Genomic DNA, 11,426 nt, shown 5'->3' with positions numbered 1-11,426 from the left:
ACAATTCAGTAATAAAAAAGACAACCTGATTTAAAAGTGGGCAAAGGCTCTGAATGGACATTTCTCGGACGATCATCTACAAATGGCCAATAAGCATACGAAAAGATTCCTGAGGAGGTGCCTGGGTGGCTCAGTCGGTTGGGCGTCCGACTCTTGATTTTGGCTGGGGTCGTGATCTCAGGGTTGTGAGATCCAGCCCAGTGTCCAGCTCCACACTGGGCGTGGAGCCTGCTTGGGATTCTCTCTCCCTCTCTCTCCCCCTGCCCCTCTCCCTGTTCTCTCTCTCTCTAAAAAAAAAAAAAAAAAAAAAAAAAGGATTCTTGACATCATCAACCACCAGGGAAACCAGGGAAATGCAAATCAAAACCACAACGAGATAGCAATTCACACTCACTAGGATAGGTAAAAGAAATGTTGGCAAGGACGTAGAGAAATTAGAACTCTTCTACCTTGCTGGTGAGAATGTAAAATACTTTGGAAAACAGTTTGGCGGTTTCTCAAAATATTATAACCAGAAGTTACCATATGCTCCAGCAATTCCATGGCTACCTAGATCCCCAAGACAACTGAAGATAGATATTCACACAAAACTTGGACACAAATGTGTTCACAGCAGCATTACTCACGATAGCCAAAGGCAGAAGTAACCCAAATGTCCATCAATTGATGAATGGCTAAACCAAATGTGGCAAATCCTCACAATGGAATATTATTCAGCCGTAAAAAGGAATGAAGTCCCGGTACATGTTACAACATGGATGACCCTTGAACACAGTATGCTAAAGGAAAGAAAGCAGTCACAAAAGGCCACATATTGTATGAGTCCATGAACAGGCGAATCCATAGAGTGGCAAAAGATGAGTGGTTGCCAAGAGTTGTGGGGGATGGGAAGATCACCGGGGGTAATGACTAAGGGGGGCAGGGTTTCTTTCTGGGGTGATGAAACTGTTCTAAAATTGATTGTGGTGATGGTCGTACAACTCTATGACTATACTATGAAGTTATACACTTTAAGTGACTGAATTATATGGCATGTGAATTATATCTCAACAAAACCGTTACATTAAAAATGAGACACTAGCTCTCATTCCCCAATTACACTGGGCTCTTCTGAGGCCACCATTACTCCTACCGATTCACCAGTGTGGCTTGGCAGGGGTCACGGGGAGAGAGGGCTTCCAGCAAGCAGGGAGTGACAAATGCTGGCCCCCGGCACATCGGGACCCTTCTCCTCAACTTCATTTCTAGGCCAGTGACGACAAGAATCCTGCTCCAGCTTTGTGGTTTAGCCCCGCTCCTCCCTGACACCTTCAATCCCGAGGGGTGACTCCCTTTCCAGCACGCCCGTGGTCCCCATTTGTGAGAGTCCTTTTGAACTTACAGCACAGAGCGAACACAGGCGGGGTCTTTTGGGACCATTCATTTGCAGCCTTGCTGACCCTCCAGTGGTTTGTCCCATGTGGCTGCCCTCCCCAAACAGATTCCATGTGACTAACACACAGGGGGCCTCACAACTCGGTGACTTTCCCATAGCTGAAATTCAGTAGTTAATTGTTATCCTTCACCTTTTTTGAAGGGAAAGGATCCTTTTTTTTTTTTTTTTTAGCATTTTTAAAAATAAGGGTATTGCCTCTAGGGGCTATTGTGCATTTTCACTATTACAAGTAAAAATGAAATTAGCAGGTGATGCCAATGAAGAAAGCAATTCAATCAAGAGAATACCACAGTGGTCACTGAGTTTAAAAAAAAAAAAATCTTTCTTTTTTTATGAAGGAATAGTCTTTCCCACTGGAGGGTAAGCGAGGCTGCAAATGAATGTTCCCAAAAGACCCCGCCTGTGTTCGCTCTGTGCTGGAATGTTCATACAGGCTTTTTTCTCCAACACACTTGGGTGCTGTGGGTAGTAGATGTCAAATAATAAAACCCAGAGGCACACGCTATGTTACTTTTTAAGGGAAAAAAGTGGGGGGAAATCAAAGGGTTTAACAATTTTATTCACTGGCTTACTTTCAGCGACTCTGACAATTTGGCCACTGCTCAGGTTTGTGAATTTCTATGGAAAATGAACTGTGTTTGGCAAGCCTGACGAAATATGAGGCTGATAAACAAATGTTTCATGCTTTCTCAAGACCTTATGCCACTAACTGTGTGGGATTGGAAAAACTGTTCAAATGTCAATCTAAATGTCAATTGGAACATTGTAAATACATGATTTTCTATACCCATATGAATTAATATAATTCCGTTGACTTCAGACCATAACTTGAACTAAAGTGTCTTTGAGTTTTACTTCGGAAATGTTTCACAGGGAACGTGAACTTCAGATTTGACAAGTTGAGTCAGTAGAGTTCTGTTTCAGAGTCAGAAACGTTCATGCGATACTTTATTTTACACTATGGAGAATCGACTTAAAAGTCCATTGACATGAAGGTTGTTAGGAAGCAAGCCTTGAGCTCAAAAAAGGCTTAGGCCAAAAGAAATAAAACATTATTGAAACAGCCCAAATCATTATATAAAAGAACACTGTGGTGAATTCCGCTGCAGAGTTCATGACTCGTGAATATTATCTCCAAACCAGTCATCTTTGAGTTTTATAGAGTCGGCTATCCAACTGCCTTCTTGACCCTTCCAGCCGGCATCTCAGGGTCATCTCAAACTTCACTTAGCCAATGCTGAACTCTTGACTTTCCCTTCTGGCAAATGTCTTTGTACCTAAGCCTCCCACATCTTAAGAGGTGTTTATAAAGCATTTATCTCAGTGCCTGGCACGCACACCCGCTCAATAAATGTTGCTGCGGCTGCTATTGATGATGATTGGTGACGGTCATTTTTATGCACCCAATTCGTTGAGCCAGAAACCAAACAACTTTTCTTTATTTTTGCCTTCCCCTCATGTCCTACATTTAATCCATTCCCAGGTTCTGTCAACTCTGCCCCCAAAACAAATCAGGAATCTGAGCCCTCCTCTCCAAATCTGCTCTTATCACCTCCCCCCCTCCAGCCTCCATCCTATTTCTCCTGAACAAATTTAACGGCCTCCTAACCAACCTAACCGTGTCCGCTCTTGCCCTTGCCCAGTGAATTGTCCAAGGGGGAAACCAGAATGATCCGAGACACACATCTTCCTTACTAAGACGTACGTAGTGCTTATCATGTACTCAATATGCTAAACTACCTTATGTTACTTCCACTCTGCAGGTGAGGAGTTGAGCAGAGAGAGGTTGGAACATGTCCAAGGTCACTTTGCCTTAAGAGGCAAAGCTAGAATTCACACTCAAGCAGCCTGGCTCCGAGCGGAGCGCCACTACACAAAGTACCATGCCATACCCAAGCTTTATGGAATAACAAACAAGCAAGCAAAGACCGTCACTTCGCTTCCACTGCACTTAGAGTACAATCCAGCCGCATCGGAATTCCCTGTGCCAAAGGGTCTGGGCCAACTTCCTCCTTCCCCTGTCTGCCTCTCTCTTTCCTCCCGTTCTCCTGACACTCTTGTACAAGGCAAGCTTGGTCCAACATAGGGATTTTTGCCCACGCTGTTCCCTGCCTGCTCTTCCCAGGGCTGGCTCCTCCTTCTTTATTCTGTAATCCCACTCCCTCAGAAAAGCCTTCCCCGGCCTTCCCAGTCTGAAGTCCATGTTTCCTGGTTTCTTGATGTCAACACCCTGCTGGTTTTCTTCTCAGCATTTATCTGACCTTGTATTTGCTTTCATATGCTTGTCCACTTGTCTATTCACTGTCTCTCTCACTGGCCTGGAAGTTGCACAACGATAAATATTGTTTACCACTGTATTTCTAGCATCTGGCATCATGCCTGCACATAGTAGATGCTGAGAAAATCTGATAAACGACTGGCTGCAGGCAAGAATGCTTTGGTGATAATGAAACACCCACCTAGACCTTAGGTTCTCCAAGTGTGAGTGCAGGATCAGAATCAGATTCACCTGAGGATCTTTTTTTTTTTAATCAAAAGTAGAGTCCCACGGATTCTGTGTTAATTTAAACACTCACCTTTGAGGCCCATCACCTAGTTTTCTAAAGAATTTTTATAATTTTGATGTTGACATGATTTGGCAATGAGTAACTCCTAGAATTCTTGTTTGGTTGTGATTTTTAAGTAATCAGTGTAATACTTTCAGGAACACTCGCTAAGAGAGAAAAATGTATATTATAAATTGCTTTCACATGAGATAAGATTGTTTTGAAATACTCACTGACAATGAAATTGATACATACTGTGCTTTTAGATATATAGGTAAGTATTTGCATAATTGCCTTGGGAGGCAATAATTTCCTTTTCAGCTTGCAGACATTTGTGTGGGCTCCTGGAAAGCTTGTGGTTCTTGGGCCCTGTAATCAGATAATGATGTGCAATGGATGACATGGACCAGCTGGAGTTCAGTCCTGAACTGACCACAGTCGGCCTTCTGGGGGCTCGGGAATCTGCATTTTTAAGAAACTTTCCAGGAAATTGTTATGCAAATAAAATTTGAGAGCTATTACTTCTATCTAGACTATATGTATTGTTTTAGAAAAATATACCACAGAGATCCAGTGTCCACTCTTTAAATGTGTGGTTTAATTCTGAGAAATCCAAGATAACCTTTCACCTAAAGGAAAAACATACACTATTAATTGATATTAAGCTCACCAAGGGCCCATAAATGCAGATTATCAGTAGCCGTTTTTGGTAAAATAAGTCATCTCTGGTAAATATCTTTCAGAGCCTGCATATACACCTGGAAAGAAAGAAACAGACATTTCTCACCTTGGAGAGGAAGGATGAACCATTTGGCCAGATTACTAGAATAGTAAGGTAAGTGCTTTAGCCCGTAACTTGACTATGTTTTAGGCTATAAGTGGATAGTGTTAAGAAAATTAAAACTGAAGGCAGGAAGAGCTTCCTGGCTTGCTCAAATGACGAAAGTGGCTGTTTTTTCCTGAATTCCCTGAGTTCTTCAACTTCCTCCCAACCTGCTCCTCTCTGGTCTTCCTCAGCTAAGTCAATGGCAAGTTCATCCTTCCAGTGACTCAGGCCCAAATCTTGACTCCCTGTTCCCTCTGACTCCATATCGTACCCCACGGCCAATCCATTAGTAGGGCCTGTTGGCTCTATCTTCAAAGCGTGCCCGAATCTGACCTCTTCTCATTTCCACTGTTCCCTCCTCGCCCAGGCTAACATCGTCTCTCACCTCAATTAATAATAAAATTGCTGGGGTGCCTGGCTGGCTCAGTCAGAAGCACATCTGACTCTTGATCTCAGGGCTATGAGTTCGAGCCCCATGTTAGGTGTAGAGATTTCTTAACGTAAATAAAACTGTAAAAATAATAAAACTGCTAAATGATTCGGTATAGAGATCGGTTTTACAAAACCGTCTTTAAAATAGTCACTTCTCTGGGGCGCCTGGGTGGCTCAGTCGTTAAGCGCCTGCTTTCGGCTCGGGTCATGATCCCAGGGTCCCGGGATCGAGCCCCGCGTCGGGCTCCCTGCTCAGCGGGAAGCCTGCTTCTCCCTCTCCCACTCCCCCTGCTTGTGTTCCCTCTCTCGCTGTGTCTCTGTCCGTCAAATAAATAAATAAAATCTTTAAAAAAAAAATAGTCACTTCTCCTCCGTGAAGACAATTTCTTGAAACAATCTCTGGATTGTCAATGAGTCACATGGATAGCGTATAGAGTGGCCATTCCCACGTAGTTTGGGGCTGAGTGAGCTGATCTTGGGGATACCGCCCCCTCCTGCCCATGACTGATTCTGGAACCCAGACCTAAAGCCATCAGCCTTCCTTACAGCCAGAGGCACTTGAGGGAAAGGTGGCTGGGGGCTTCTGCAAAATGTTTGTTTGAATGTAAGCAAGAGACGCAGGAAGAGCAAACCTTTTCTTCCTGTATGCCGGCGTTTCTCAACCTCAGCACTATTGACATTCTGGATTGGGTCACTCTCTGTTGTGGGGGACTGTCCCATGCGCAGCAGGATGTTTAGTAGTGACTCAGGTCTCTCCCCACTAAGATGCCAGTAGCAGCGCTTCAGTTGTGACGAACAAAAATGTCTCCAGACATCGCTGGGTGTCCCTTAGGTGGGGGGGGGGGGGCGGGGGGGGGACGACCCCAAGTTGGGAACCACTGGCCTAAATGTCGTCAGCTTTATCTCAACTGCCGCAGGTTCTCTCAATACCGGCTTAGAGACGCTTCGAGGAACAGAAAGTGAAGAAAATGGCAGGAAAAAGACCCAGAGTGGCTGGATGAAACCCACCACACTTGTGATTATCTGTAATTCCCAATTATTTAAGCTGATTTAAGTGGATTTTGCTGTTATTATCAGCCAGGGGCTGATAGTGATCTGGGGTCCACCATCACAGTTCATACATAGCACACAGCTTTATCCTGGGGCACCCTACAGCTTGGACAAATAACCTAGGTCCCACCTTGGGGCAAGATCCTACGGGTTCAGTTTTATGTGCAGGACAAAAATAAAATGGCTCATTTTCCCATTTGTTAATTGCGGCTTATCCACACTCATTATGGAACTGTAGAATTTTAGAGCATAAAGGGATTTTAGGGAAGGAGAATTAAGCGAAAACAAATGCCTATGTTTATCTTCAAAGGAAGGCTTCCAAAAGAGGATTAAGCCACGGGACTCCGAAATATCAGGAAAAGAGCCATTATCCACTTCAAAACACTTCCTGAGCATGACAAGTCACCATACATCTTGCGTAAAAAGCAAAGGGAGACATTTTCTTATGGCCACATACACTTAAATATTCCCTTCTCCCTAAATAGGAGTTCTACATGGTTTTAACGACTAAATCAATGATCTATTTAGCGTGGACTTGCTGTCATTTCCGTGGGCAGAGTTGTCATTTAATTGTACCATCCAGCAGTAATTTTTTTAATGTGAAAACTGATGAACGAATAGAACTGACATAATTGATGGACTCTTAAATTCAAAGTGCAGTGGGGAGAAGAAGATAAAATCATAATTCCTTCCTTTTATTATTTTTATTGTTTTATGTATGTTAATTTATAATATACCTTTGCCTATTATAAAAGCAATGCAAGCTTCTAACCAAAAACATCAGAACTACAGAAATAAGCAAAATGAATAATATTCAAGTAATCTATAATGCAAGAATCACTGATTATGTCTTCGTGACTACTCTCCCAAATATTTTTCTTGCATATTGAGATTTTCTTCCCAAATGGTATCATACTATTTTGAAATCTACTATAATGTATTTTAAAACTCCCTTTTATCACATCTTTATGTTCCTAATTCATCCCCACTGTAAACAGTGCTTCATATGAATGGCTGGCTGAAAATAAGGGAGATGATGCTCAAAACCAAAGACGGGAGGGGCAGACAGAAGCACAAAAGAAATAGGAAAAGTAGACCGGACGCTTAGGATACCACTGGCTTCGAAATTCTGTTACCATTCACTTGCAGATCCAATCACAGATAGCAGCCTCGAGGAGGGCAAAGGTGGGGTAAGAGCAAGCCAGCCTCTCGGGGAAGGAGCTGCCCCAGCGACGGACACCACAGGGCGCACACCAAATGAACAGCATGGAGAAACGCTCAACAAATGCAGATTTTTCTCACTTTGTAAGTCACAGAGCCATTGCCTAGAAAAAGAACAGGCCTTACCCAAACAGATCCCTAGTACAAAGAAATAATTTGCTCCCCTGCAGAAATCCTGTGGTGGCAATTCCAGATATCTATATTTTCATATAGAGCCACACATCTGCCCGTCTGTCTGTATCTGTTTGTATTCGTGTCCGTATTTATACCTGTTCCTATGTCTCTACCTACATCCGTACCTGTAACTGTACTTCCATATCCATCTATCCATCTACAGATCAGTGGTTCTCAAACTTGAGCATGCACCAGAATCCCTCGGACGGCTTGTTCAAACACAGACTCGCCCACCCTCATCCCCAGAGTTTCTGATTCAGCACATCTCTGACCCGGCACACGATCTGCCTTTTTTTTTTTTTTAAGATTTTATTTATTTATTTGACACAGAGAGAGAGAGAGAGAGAGAGAGAGAGCGAGAGAGAAAGAGAGCCAGAGAGACAAGTGGGGGAAACAGCAGAGGGAGAGGGAGAAGCAGACTCCCTGCTGAGCAAGGAGCCCGATGCGGGGCTTGATCCCAGGACCCTGAGATCATGACCCGAGCCGAAGGCAGCCACTTAACCAATTGACCCACCCAGGTGCCCCTGCATTTCTTTTTATTATTATTATATTTTTATTTTTTTGTTACTATGTTCAGTTAGCCACTGTATAGTACATCGTTAGTTTTTGATGTAGTGTTCCATGATTCATTAGTTGCGTTTAACACCCAGTGCTCATCACAACACATGCCCTCCTTAATACCCATCACGATCTGCATTTCTAATAAGCTCCCAGGCGCTGCAGATGCCGCTGGTGTGGGGACTACACTTTGAGAAGCGTCGCCTACACTTACGCCTCCATCTTCACCTCTATCTCATTACCAGTCTATGTTTTGGGGAACATATGGCTACTCTCACATACTTTAATTTCCATTAGCATCACTTGTCAATATAAACTGTAGCGTCACACATGAGAGAAAACAGATATTACGGTGCTTTCCAATTCTTTCCACTTAATTGAGTAACAAAAATTGTCAGATGTAAAAATGATTGCCATGTATCTTCTTCCTCCCAGGAGAATGGTTCGATTGTGGTACATTTCTTGCTTTGACTTGCTTTTCACTGCCTTTGGCTCTCAACTTGATGTATTTACGTTTTAACAATTCAGGTTTCTTTTCCAAATAGTGAGATGAAACACAGGGACGACTCAAAGGCAGCTTCATTTTGAAATTGGCCAAGCTTTTGTAAACAAGCTCTTGACAAAGCAATTTATAATTCTCTAAACAATGGCGAGAAAATATCACACAGAAAAGCAGATGTTATTCTCGGAACTTCTTTTTTTCAGGTCTACAGTCATTGTCTACAGTACCAAACCAACCACATTACTTCAAGTCAATTTTGGCTTTGCTGGATGTCAACCTTGTTAGCCATATTTGAGGTGTGGTTCGAAGAACAAAGCTTCTCAGAGACAGCTCTGTGGCCTGCTTCCTTGTGTTCGTTTGACAGCGCTTGATTTAAGGGTTATGTTGGCTCATGTTTGCAGCATGCAATGGGAACACAGTTCCCCGGATGCCAACCTTAACCTAAATAAAAGCTAGGCCTGCATCTCCTCAGGGTCAAGTTAAAAGAATATGGGCTGTGCAGTCTCAGACCTCAGCGGGTACCAATTAGTGGGAGACAAGACATGTATACAAGGAAATGTAATTGGTAATTTTAGTGGGTAAACAGTTGCAAGACTGAGGAAAAAAAAAAAAACAGTCACTCTGTGCTGGTGCAGTCGGGAAAAACTTCATATTCCATTTGTTCAAATCCTTGAGAAACAAAAGGTTACTTCTCCAGGAAGTGAAATGCAGCCAGACATTGAAAAGAGAGGTACATGTTTACAGACGAGGCCAAAGCAAAGACTTTCTGGAGCGAGGAGGTAATGTGCAATGGGAGGGAATGATGCCAAGAATGACGGATCTCACTACTGAAATGATTATTAATGATGGCCACCTGCGACCTGTCACAGGTGTCTTTTACGTTGGGAGAACCTGGGAGATGGAAGAATAGGGACAAAACTTGTGCCCTAAAAGGAAAAAAGGAAGATGGATGCTTTGGCCGGTTCAGAGAAAATATCTCTTTCTCCCTTAGTATGTCGATGGATGGATGGATGGATGGATGGATGGATGGATAGATAGTTTGATTGACTGATTGATGTGTATGCACACACTCTCAGATTTTGTGAAATAATTCCTGTTTATATCGTTCCATTAAACATTCCAAATGCCCCAAATTGCAAATATTTCAGGAAAAAGCCACTGAATAAATGATATAGTCAGAAAACATTGAAATAAAGCTGTCATTTTATTTTTTTTAATTTTTTTATTGTTATGTTAATCAAAAGCTGTCATTTTAAAAGGTCACCAAATGAAGAACTCCTAGGCTGTAGTAATAAAAAAAAAAAAAATCTGCATTTTAGCATCTACAGCTGTAGATATGTGTAAGTGGTGTGGGGTTTTTTTTTTTTTTGGTGCTAAAGATATGTCTGATAAAAGGTAATTTGTCACAGATTGTGCTATGGAGAGAATTTATTGGAATTTACTAGAAGCATTGCAGTAGGAGAAATGGTGACTGTTTCTAAGAGTATTTAGATGCAGCAATTGGCCTATAGTTTCAATTTGTTTAAAAATATGTTCAATTAGGTACAAATTGAGTTGCAAAATGGTATTCTGAAGTAAAAATCAGTATAAAAGGCAGGAAAAGCAAACACTTTCCAAAATTAATATATTTTCTAAAGAAATGTAGTATTTTATAAATAAAAATAGTGAGATAAATGCTACTCACAAGTAACTTTGCAAAATGAATAGATGTAAAAAGAATGCATTTTAAAAATCAGTTGATTCTCAAATCTTAGCTCCCAGAACTTCAACAGATCTCTCCCTCCATCTCTCTCCCTGCCTCCCTCTCTGTTTTTCTCCCTCCCTCTCTCTGTCTCTCTCTCTTCCTCTGTCTCCCTCCATCCCTCTGTCTGTCTCTGTCTCTGTCTCTGTCTCTGTCTCTCTCTCTCTCTCTCTCACACACACACACACACACACACACACACACACTCATTTTCAAATTAAATGTAATCCTATTAAAAACAAACTTGTGCCCCGATAAAACACAAAGCAGTTATTCAAAACAAGCTTGCATCAGGAATTCAAAAACATTGTCACAGGAATGGAGTAAAACTTTTGACTCCCATCATTAATATAAACTGACCATAAATATCAAAGCTGCTCGTATCTTACTGAGAAATCGTTATGAAGGAATCGCAGTTAAAATGACAGCTCTGGAAAATGAGATAAGGGACCTATTAAGAGATTATCTTGTCTTTGTACTGTGATGGGAGTCGGCACGCCCACCGAGACACTGATGCCAACTGTAGAGTCGCAAAACGTCTCAGGTCTGAGGGACATCTCAAGAGATTACTGGAGAATAAAGAAAGACATTTTCATGAATCATCGAGGGTAGTACAGAGTTCCTCAACCTTGGTATTCTTGACATTTGGGGCCAGAACATTCTTTGTTGTAGGGGACTGTCCTGGGCACTGACGGATGTTTAGCAGCATCCTCGGTCTTCACCCACTAGATGCCAGTAGCAAACCATTCCCTCCCAACTGCGACAACAAAAATGTCTCTAGACATTGGCAAAAGTGTCCTGGGGGTCAAAATGCCCCCAAATGAAAAGCACTGGGAGCACATGTTTACATAAGCTTATTTGATCAACTAATGTCATAAATATTATAAAACTCTCCAAAATCTTGTATTTATGCAGAACTCATTCTGTGATTTTTGCCAACG

At 42.2% G+C, this 11,426-nt stretch overlaps 1 protein-coding gene across 2 annotated transcripts in view; it reads right to left on the bottom strand.

Moving 5' to 3' along the window:
- ARHGAP6 (Rho GTPase activating protein 6) overlaps positions 1-11,426 on the bottom strand; it is a 474,477-nt gene that overhangs the window by 137,542 nt on the left and 325,509 nt on the right. The gene's annotated exons all lie outside the window — the stretch shown is intronic.

The sequence above is a fragment of the Eumetopias jubatus genome, unplaced genomic scaffold (genome assembly GCF_037043125.1).
Source record: "Eumetopias jubatus isolate StellerSeaLion01/CBP00866 unplaced genomic scaffold, mEumJub1_p1.0 scaffold_11, whole genome shotgun sequence".
In the NCBI taxonomy this organism is placed as follows: Eukaryota; Metazoa; Chordata; class Mammalia; order Carnivora; family Otariidae; genus Eumetopias; species Eumetopias jubatus.
This window is presented reverse-complemented; position numbering and strand designations above follow the sequence as displayed.